General features: G+C 32.6%; 1 pseudogene; it reads left to right on the top strand.

Annotated features, from left to right (window-relative positions):
- The first annotated feature begins 820 nt into the window (after nucleotides 1-820).
- LOC149558999 (DEAD-box ATP-dependent RNA helicase 15-like) lies at nucleotides 821-3,711 on the top strand (annotated as a pseudogene).
- The last annotated feature ends 7,588 nt before the right edge of the window (nucleotides 3,712-11,299 follow it).

Here is an 11,299-nt window from a genome sequence, read left to right on the forward strand (position 1 = left end):
TTGTTGTAAAGGGATTGACAAACTGTACTAAATATTCTAACAACAACTCTAAATAGTAATGACCTTTAAAATCTTATTCATGATTTCCCCTTCCTCTTATGTTTTTGAGCTTAGAAGAGAATTATTATCAAGGAAAGCAAGGAAAATAATTCTTTTTTAGCCACATAGCATGAGAGGTGTTCCTACTATTACACATTTTGTAGCATTTCATTAAGTATATATAGATTACAATATACTTTGTCAAGCTAACATAATGAATATACATGGCTTTCAATTTGATCAACTTACAATTTCAAACTACTAAAGTGTATTAAAGAATATAAATATAACTCTAAAGAAGTCTTAATCACATATTTGTGATGTCATCATAGATTTGTAAACTTGATTATAGAGACTCTTAAATTTCTTTATAAATTTTTTACCATATATGCTAATTAATGGTAACATATGAACCAATTTTCTTCAGTACTTGAAATTTGTGTTTCATGTAAGTTATGTGCAAATTTGTATCTTGCCCATGGAAGGAATTGAAATTTGAATTCAATCCCAAAGTGATAGTGAGATATATCAAAATGCTATTTGTTTGACTGAAGATGATGTAATTATCATGGTTCTCATTAATTGACTACTGATTACTTATAATTTTTTTTGAAATATTCTCTTTAATAAATTCATGTAAATTTCTTGCAAGTAATTTACTTACATTGTTCCTCTAAAGTTGGAGCATAATCATGGCTATCTTAAACTATTCTGAAATCAGCCCAATTATGAATGTCCTAACTAAGATATCACTTTATTTTGTTTGATTCTATCAATACAACATGAATGCTTTCCCCAAGCCATCCAAGGGATGGATGTTATTTGCTAGGCTAATTTTGGAATGGGAAAGACCATTGTTTTTGTTCTTTCCACACTACAATAGTTTGAACGTATTCTTGTGCAAGTTGTAGCTCTTGTCTAGTGTCATACTCAAGAATTGGCATATTAGTTATTTTAATTTATGGACTGATATAGTGGAATTTTTTCTTTGATAACTAGGCTTTTATGGTTACTTTATACTTAGTTATTGTCATAATAATGGGTTCTTACCAGTCTTGTTTTATATTGTAGATATGCCATGAATTTGAGAGATTTATCACTTATTTAATAGACTTGAAGGTGGTTGTATTCTATGGAGGGGCAAACATTAAAGTCCATAAAGCATTGTTAAAAAATGAGTTTCCACACATGGTGGTGGGTATTCTTGGAAGGATACTTGCTTTAGCAAGGGAAAAAGATTTGAGTTTCAAAAATGTTAGACATTTTATCCTTCATGAGTGTGATAGAATGTTGGAATCACTTGGTATGTTAGTAGATATCTTTTTCAATAGATTTTTATTACATAGTATATTTAGTATGGTTTTTAATTTTTCTAATGTTGTAGACATGTAGAGAGATGTCTAGGAGATTTTCAAGATGACCCTTCATGACAAGCAAGGAGATTCAGCTCATCTACAAGAGATTCATGCAAGATGTAATGTCTTATATATAAGTTGACCTATTTAATCCTACATTATATATTACTTTAATGATTGGGGAAACTAGTTAGTTCATTTAAATTGGCTTTATTTAGGTGGAATACTAGTTATTCTTATTTCTGTAGTATTGATCTTAAGATGTTTATTTAACCCTTGCAAAGGTGATTCATGTTTTGGCCATAAGTTGGTAGCACACATTTGCAAACGTGATTCATGTTTCCCTAAAGTTCTATATTTCTTAGCCAAGCCCTTGTTTTCCTCTACTTTCTCACCATCGGTCATCAATACTAGACTTCCATAGCTTTATTGTAATTCCAAAGTTGGGATTGCATGTTCTATAAGAACAATACAAATAATTAATTCAATGAGATAGTGAAGTATTAAATTCAAAATTTAGGGACAGTATATTGGACCATTAAGCTACTAGTTGAACCTTTTCAATACTTTTCATTCAACATGTGCTCCTTAGATCAATGAGGGGATTGTTATGGCACTATTGGCTCTTGATGGTGATCACACCACCTAATGTTACGCACATTTGTTTCTGTATATAGATCATGGAGATATTATGGGGTCAAGCCAAATAATAGAATGGACACAAGAGGAAAGGGAAAACTTTATTAACTATGAAAATATGCTAATACACATGGTACAGAGAAAATAGACTTCAAAGCATTCCCTATGGGCTTACAATAGTATACAACTGGAGATAATTTCTCCTTCTAGTACCTCCTCTCAAACTCCACTTTGAACTGCCTTTTACAATGCCAAAAATCTTCTTAAATAGACCCCAAAGGGTTAAGGATTAGGAATACATTTTAGAATGTGCCAACTCACATCCACCACCCAAATAGAAGGCTCCGTAAGTCACTTTAGAAGTTGGTGCAAAATTTGAAGAATCCAAAAATGGTAGCCAAACTTTTGGGAGGCATAACTTTTGAACAGTAGCTTCGATTGACGAACCATTTACATTTCTGAAAAGCTCTTAGAGTTCTCTATAGCCCTATGGATAGGCTTCACTCATCCCCAATTTTTTGGCCCTATATGAGGTCATTTAATGCCCCTAACCTAACTTTGAAGCATTCTTAGGAGGCCTCCAGAAATCAAAAAATTGTAATAACTTTCAAACCATGGGGCCTTTTGACTTGATTCTTTTTCTGGAATCTTCTAAATTAAAATTATAATCATCCCATCAATTTACACCTTCTAACGCACCATAATTATGGCTCAATTACATAGTCCTATTTTTTTGGCATTTACATGTATCCCAAGGTGATTAAAAACTCTAACCCAGAACACTAATAGTGGAACTATGATAGTTGGAAACTTTATTTGACCCAAATGGGTATCCAAAAATAAAAACACATGAAACAGGAACAATGTCTAGGTATTTTTTTGGGTGACACAAGATTGCCCTTATACCTCTAGATGCTCCTGCATGAAGATATATGTTGACAATGAGACAAAATTAACACTTCATGGTTTAGTTCAGGTATTGAATTTATTTGAGTTTAATAATCTCCAATAAAATATTAAACCATTCTCTCTTTTATTGTGTCTAATACTTTTGTCTTGAGATTCTTCTACCACTAGATCAAATTGAGGAAACTAGAGGAGAACTGGAAGTTGAATGATCTGCTTGATGCACTGGACTTCAATCAAGTTGTGATATTTGTCAAGAGTGTTAACAGATCTATAGAGCTATACAAGCTTCTTATGGAGTGCAACTTTCCATCAATCTACATTCCTTTTGGAATGTCATAAGAAGAAAGGTATGTTTGATGTTGTTTTTCTTTTTTGAATCTACCATGGTACTTCCCTTTGCTCTTTAATCTAGGATATGTAATTGAATTTAATTTCTATAATTATGTCATCTCACATTGTTATCTACTTCATTCATAAATAAATCTTTTTTTAGTTGTCATATGCACATTATTTATGACAATAATTAGGATAAAAAGGTTTGTGCTTTTTTTAATTCCTAATGGTTCATGAAAATTTCTCTTAAGAATTTGATTTAATTATGTTTAACAAATACTAATGTGTTTCTTGTGATAGTTTTAGAAATAAAATTTTAATATGTTATTTTTCATGTAGATTAACTCAGTACAAAGGTTTCAAGGAAGGTCATAAGGTAAAATCAAGAACTTTTACTACCAAAGGCCAATGGTTCTATAACATTGGTATTGTGTAGGATCTCTAATATAGTTGGTGTTAAATTAGAAGCAGTTGGACCTCCTATCAAAGATTCCTTGAGGTTCTCCAATGTCCTTGCCACGTCTCTCATTAAAGGTCATTCTCTTGGTGATTCACTGCTACAAAGAAAACCAACATTAATGAAAGAAATAAGATATCTATTGTCTTCCATATTTTCATTCACATCTGTCAATAGCCCAACATCAACAATATCTGCCACTCTCTCTAGAAAAGTTATTGCCACCCACTTTCACAAGCTCATATCTCCCACAAACATCTCATTTCTTGGCCTCTTCTTTGTAACCATTACTAATATCAGGATTTCAAAACTATTCACATCTCTATTCATAGAAACATTCCCACCTAGCCTATACTCTGCAAAAAAATTTATTCATGAGAATCTATTACGGAAAATGTCAATGCCAATATAAAAGATACTCAAGAAAATAATTATCTAGAGAAATATAGCCTATAGATCCTTTAAGTGCAAATGTTTCTATACCTAGTGAATCTATAGGGTTTGTAGGAATTAAACAAGATATACTATAATCATTAACAAGGGTTGTCATGTCAACATTCAAGAGCACATTACTAGTTTCAAATCACATTGAACAAGTTGTAGACGAAAATTATAATGAATATATTCCATACCATGTGCTACATCTATGGCAATTCTCAAACATTCACTCAATCCCAATTGAAAAGCATTTGGGTGATTTGTTTTAGGGTACAAAAACTTTTTTAAGCTTCCATTAGATGCATATTGAAGAACCAAATCTTTCAATCTAGGGAAGTAAAATGCACTTAATATTTTGATGAGGTTATGATGTCGAATCCTCCCCAACACTTTACATTCTCTAGTAAAGCTCTTATCAACTTCCTCATTCAACAAGTTTAACTTCCTAGAGGCCACTTCTTGAGATTTAGGATCTAGTCATCTCAAATTTTAGTAAGCTCTTTATTTGTTCATTGGCATCATTTTAGAGTATGTCTTTAAAATTTTAATAAGTTTTTTATTCCTATTAAGGAGATGATTGGAGAAGCAGTTTCAAAGGTGAAATATCCCCCCTAGTCTTCTGGTTTCTCCAATAAGATGAAGTGTGGTAGTATGGTAGTGTATTTCTATTTTGACAAAGTATTTTCTCATTTTTTATTGTTATAAGATTAATCTAAGTTAATGCTATATTTATAAAGAGTGGGTAATTTTTTAATAAGGAATTTCTATGCCAATGATTTGTAGCTTTCAACCTCTTAGACTTTTTCCTATGCATTCTTGACTTTTTCCTATGCATTCCTACTAGATAGTCATTACATTTAGTAGTCACTCTAACTACTTAAAATTTACATTTACATAAATGAATAGGGGAGTGGTGGAATAGTAATCCCACTTAAGTTGAAGCTAAAGAAAATGAAATTGGAGGTGTACCCAATATTTTAGATGCTTTCACTATAAATGGACAACTAGGAGACCTCTATTCATGCTCAACATTAGGTACCCATTTTCTTTTTGTTAGAAAATCCTTTAGATTAAATTAGTTATAACTCAATAGATCAAAAATAGTTAAATCTAAACAATTTGTCCATTTCTAACTAAACAAATTCAACATAGTGAGCAATGAAATTTGATGTATGTAGGAATAAAAAGGTTCACTATACAATAGGGAAAAACATATCTTCTTCATATTGTCAATACTAATGTGAATAATCATTTCTTTTCCAAGGTTGCATCACACAATCTCATAGTGATATTAGCAGATGCCTCCTACACAAAGCCATACACAATGGACACTCTCATGTTAACATCTAGTCAAACTACAGATGTACTTCTAACAACTAATCAAGCCAAAGCCAAATACTACGTGGCTGCCAAAGTATACACTACTTAATATGAATCAAATATTGACAATAGCACAACAATTTCCATTTTGAGCTACATGGGTTCAAATGCATCTACCACTCTAATCTTTCTAGACCTTCCAATTTACAACAACACTATGACTATGACCAACTTTACCAAATCCCTTCAAAGCTTCACTTCATAAGAGCATCCAGTGGACATTCCCCAAACTATAAGTGATAGTAGTAAGATAATAGTAGGAAAATAGCAGCAACTAATCTTCAATAGTGATATTGAAGTGTCTCAACATTACAAATCATTCTTAGCGAAACATACAATGTAAAAGTTGGAGTATTATGATGCAATTGTGCAAGGCATATGCCAAGCTCTACTATGAATAGGTCATGCATTGTTTAGAATTTAGAAAAATAGTACTTTAACCCACACTTTTTGGCTATTCATGATTACACATCAACTCTTGGAAATGTATTATAAATTTGGTTTTCTGTAAAACATCCTAGTTGAGTCCAAGCATCTTCCATACTATGCTTATTTTACCATAGGATGCATATGTTCTCATTGGCATTCAAGAAAAATTATTTAGCAACATGTGTATCATTACTTGTTGTAGTCATTTCTTTGAGCTCTTTATGGACTTTAATTCATATAGACTCCTTTTTATTTCTTCTATCTTTTCATTGACCTTCATTCTCTTAATATCAATAATATCAATTTTGTTGTGTATCTTTTTTCTTCCTCAATAAATTTAAGGGTATTTTCTATCATTTCTTTGACCATTTTTCTACTTTTCCATATGACTATTATTTGTATATCTTTCCATTAATATCCTTATTGTTCTTTGAAATGAGGTCAAAACATTTATCTATTGTGTTCAATGGCTGAGTTGAACTATTTATCATAGATTTGAGAGAAGAAATCAAGACCTTACATGTTCGTTAAGTTGATCTTTAGTATGTTTATTTTTCTTAATTTGTACTACCAATTTATTTGCTGAAACTTGGAAATTGTGAATATCCCCTTCATGTGAAGAAAGATTGAGATTCCATTTATGTTGAAACCTTGCTATCATGGAAGATCTTCATGTGAAACCTTGATGCTAGATGAGGGCTCACTATTAGATCAACTTTAAAATTGCTAAATAGATGTGCCATACAATGGAAACTGCTACTAAGCGTCTTCCAAAATTGTGCTGGTCCAAGAAGATGATCTAAGAGAGAGTCCATGGGCAAGCATTCATTGGGGGATTGATCCACTCTATTTTTTTTAAAACCTCATAGTTTGGTCAAAATTTTGACCATCTCCTCATGGTTTTCCATAAAAAATTGGTTGAAATTTTGACCAATTCTTGAAATATTTCTACCAATATTTGGTCAAAATTTCCATCAATTCTTGAAAGTTTTTGACCAGTATTTGTTCAAAATTTTGACCAAAAATGGAAAATCAGAGTGACCAAAGACAAAGACTTTTTGACAAATGTATTTGTTGAAATTTTCACCAAGTTGAGAGTTGGTCAAAATTTTGATGAGAAAAATTTCCATAAATTTCTTCACCAAAATTTTTACCAACCTAGGTCAAAATTTTGACCAAAATTCATCAAAAATTGAGTCCAAATTTACTAGTGCATCTTTGACAATTATTTTAGATATTTCAAGTAGCCCAACTTTGAAAGGCCATAACTCTCAAACCATTGCTTTGATTGGTTATTATAACAACTTTTTGTAAATGCTAGCTCTTGATTTACAAATTCAAAACCACACTAGTGCCATTTTGTCAAGTTTTTGGACCTCATCTAGCCACTTTAAGGCCTCCAATCATGAGCCTAAAGATTATTCTCCAATTTTTTCCACCAAAAATCCATAATAACTTCTTTGATACTTACGCTTAAGCAATGAGATTTTTATAGTAGGTTTACAACTCTAAAATGAACCTTCCTATAGAAAATGAGAACATTTTGAGCTCATATGAAAAACTTACTAAAAATAGTAAGTTCCCATAAATAATAACCACCTTGTCTACTAGTCCTTATTAAAATAGAAAAGACTAAAAAGAAAATATTGTTGGGTGATCCAAGATTGCTCTTACACCTAATATGCTCCTACATCAAACACCTAGGGCAATTTGAGAAGTGACCATGTCATGTCTCAGGTGTTCAAAGGAAAACCAATACAATTAACCTCCTCCCTTGCCAGCCATGAAGAATCCTCTATTGGCCTCCCTTTCCATTTGACTAGGTATTCTTCATAATTTCTATTTCTTGTGCTTTTACCAACATGACTATCCAGTATCTCTTTAATCTCCTTTGTAGCCAAATTAGCTACTGGAATACTCCACTACTCTTCTACAACTTCATCTCCATCACCTCCTTCATCATACTCTATCAAATTTGAAATATTAAATACTGGTCAAATATTCAATTTAGCAGAAAACTCCACTTCATAATCATTTCCAGAATCATACCTTTTCACTATCTTGCATGGTCCAAACTTCTTTAACTTTAGCTTATTATATGTACCCACTAGAAAATGCTCCTTTCTCAAATTAACCATCACCTCATCTCTAATCTAAAATTCCTTATACCTCCTTTTCACATCTACCTTAGCCTTATATTGTGTATTCATTTTTATGATGTGTTTCATCACCTCCTCAAAAATGTACTTCAAATGTTCAGTGAATTCTTCTACTTCAGCATTACTTATCTCTCCTTTATCCAATTGTCTCAATTCATAAGTGTTTCTGGGACTACTCCCATATACAATCTAGAATAGTGATTTACTAGTACTCCTATTGATAGAATTATTATATGCAATTTTTTTCTATGGAAAAATCATATCCCATCCTTTTGGCTTGTCTCCATCCAAACATCTTAGCAATTTTCCTAAACTACGATTCACGCTTTTGTGTGTTTGTTAGTCTATGGATGATGTGATGAACTAAACTTAAAATCTATCTTCAACTTCTTCCATAATGTATGTCATAAATACCCAAAGAATTTGGTATCTTGATCTAAAACTATACTCTTTGGCAGACCATGTATTCTCACCACTTCCTTTTAAAATAACTCTACCACATTAATAGCATCACTAGTCTTCTTGCAAGGAATAAAATGTGTCATCTTTGAAAACATGTCAACCACTACAAAAATAGACTCATTTCTATGTTGTGGCCTTGGTAATCCAAGAAAAAAATCCATGCAGATATTCTCCCATGGCTTTTTTGGTATAGGTAATAGCTTATACAATCATATATTCTACTTCACTCCTTTTGTCATCTAACATACTCTATAACTTTGTATAGACTTCTTCACATCTTGTTGCAACTATCACCAATAATAATTCTTAGCAACCAAAGCTATAGTTTTGTCTCTACCAAAATGTCTAGCCAGTCCACTATGCTTCTCCTTGATGAGATTCTCTCTCATTGAACTTTTGGGAATGCACAACTGGCTTCCTTTGAACAAGATATTATCCTGGATCATAAAATCCAAACACTTTATCCTATTAAGTGTAATAGGTTTTGTACAATCTTTCCATGCTTCACCAAAATAAAGATCATTTGGATACAAAGTACTAAGTTCCTTGAACCCAACCACCTCTACCTACATTTCTATCAGCAAAATTTTTATTCCACTAAGAGAATGTACAACTTTGTTAGACTTCCCTCTCTTGTGTTTCAAAAAAAATGTATAACTCTGCAAAAAACTCAACCCACATCAAAATCTTTTGGTTTAATTTTCTTTTACAATTCAAATATTGCAAAGCTTGATGATCAGTATACAAAACAAACTCCTTAGGAAGAACATAGTGTCTCCACTTATTCAATGCTTGAAATATAGCATAAAATTCATGATCATAAATAGAATATTTTATTTTTGTATCATTCAACTTCTCACTTAAATAAGCAATAGGTCTACCCTCTTAGCTCATAATAGCTCCTGTTTTAGTGCCACTAGTATCATTGTCTACTTGAAACACCTTGTTAAAATCAAGAAGTGCTAAAATAGGTTGCTCAGTAACTTTTTATTTCAGTAGATTAAAACTCTTATCTACTCCTATGGTCCACTTAAATTCTTTCCTATCCCCTCTCATTATTTTATTCAATTGTCCACAAATACTACTAAAACCTCTTATGAACTTTTGTAAAAACTATCCAGTCCATGAAAATATCCTACCTCTATAGCATTCCTTGGAGTAGGTCATTCAAAGATAGCCTTTACATTCTCTAGGTCCATTTTTAGACCTTTTACTAAGACTACAAATCCCAAGTACACCAACTCCTTCTTTATAAAACTACACTTCTTTAGGTTTATCAACAACTTTTCTTCCCTCAACTTATCAAACACCTTGTGAATATGAATCATATACTCCTCCAATGTCTTACTAAAGATCAAAATATCATCTAGGTAAAAAATGACAAACTTACTTAGAAATTCCCTTAGTACCTCATTCATGAGCCCCATGAAATTTCTTAGTGCATTGGTTAGCCCAAAAGCCATGACTAACCACTTGTGTAGTCATTCTTTGGTCTTGAAAGCAATCTTCAACTCATCACCTTCTCTGATATGAATTTGATGTTATCCACTCTTCAGATCTATCTATGTGAAATACTCAGCTCCACTCAAATAGTCCATAATATCATTCATCCTTGGCAATGGAAATATCTTCAACTTTTGTAGGTACCTCTCTATTTATTCTTTACTATCTTTTGGAATTATAGCAAAACACATATGCTCATGATTCATACCTCTGAGAAACTCTTTTCCATCAACAAAACATATTTTGGCAACATTGGATACATTTTCTTCTTTCTCCTTCAATAGCTCAAACTTATGTTTCACTCCATCCCTGGTCAAAGTGTAGGTATTTTCTCGCCCATTGTGTATAGCATGCCTTAAAAACTATAATGGCCTACCTACCAACATATGACATATGTCCATAGGTATGACATCACAAAGTACCTCATCCTAGTAGCTTCCAATCTTGACCTTCACAAAGCATTGCTCATTGACCATGACCTTGTGGTCATCTTGCACCCAAGCAATATGGCATGGATGTGGATGTTTCTACCTCTTTAGCTTCAACTTGGTGCCCATCATTTCTAACACTAGATTGTTAGTACTTCCACCATCAATGATCACATCACAACACTTATCTTCACATCTACACCTTGTGTGAAACAAGCTTCTTTTTTGAGTAGGTTCATTCTCACCGCTCAGTATGACTCTTCTGTTAACAAGGACTTCTCCTCTTTTAGCATCTTTAGAATGTGAGGATCTAGCATCTTCATCAACATGTGCAACCCTATCTTTGCCTTTTGTTCTTTGATTTGTCCTTCCTTGGCACTGGAGCATTCAAATGCTCTATGCCCTTCTTCTCTATAGTGAAAAAATTTCCAATAGAAGCCTCCTCTTCCAAATCCTTGTCCTACACCTCTTCCTTTCTAATATCCATTGTTTTGATCATGAAAACTATTTTAAGTGTTTCCCCTCTAGTTCTGACTACTACATCTAGCCTCATCCTTGTTCTTCTAATCATCATTATGGCTACCATAAGATCGTCTGCCAAATCTTCCACCATGACCTCTTTCATTATTCTTTTTGTCAAACTTCTTCCTTAGTTTCTCCTCCACTCTTAGAGAAAATGGGTATGCTTCCTCAATAATGTTCATTCAAACTAGACTCAACTCATCTTGAATACTTGGCCTTAACCATTGAGATAATGGACCACTTTCT

This window comes from Cupressus sempervirens, chromosome 5, assembly GCF_028749045.1.
Source record: "Cupressus sempervirens isolate cs-2001-9-10 chromosome 5, ASM2874904v1, whole genome shotgun sequence".
Classification (NCBI taxonomy): Eukaryota; Viridiplantae; Streptophyta; class Pinopsida; order Cupressales; family Cupressaceae; genus Cupressus; species Cupressus sempervirens.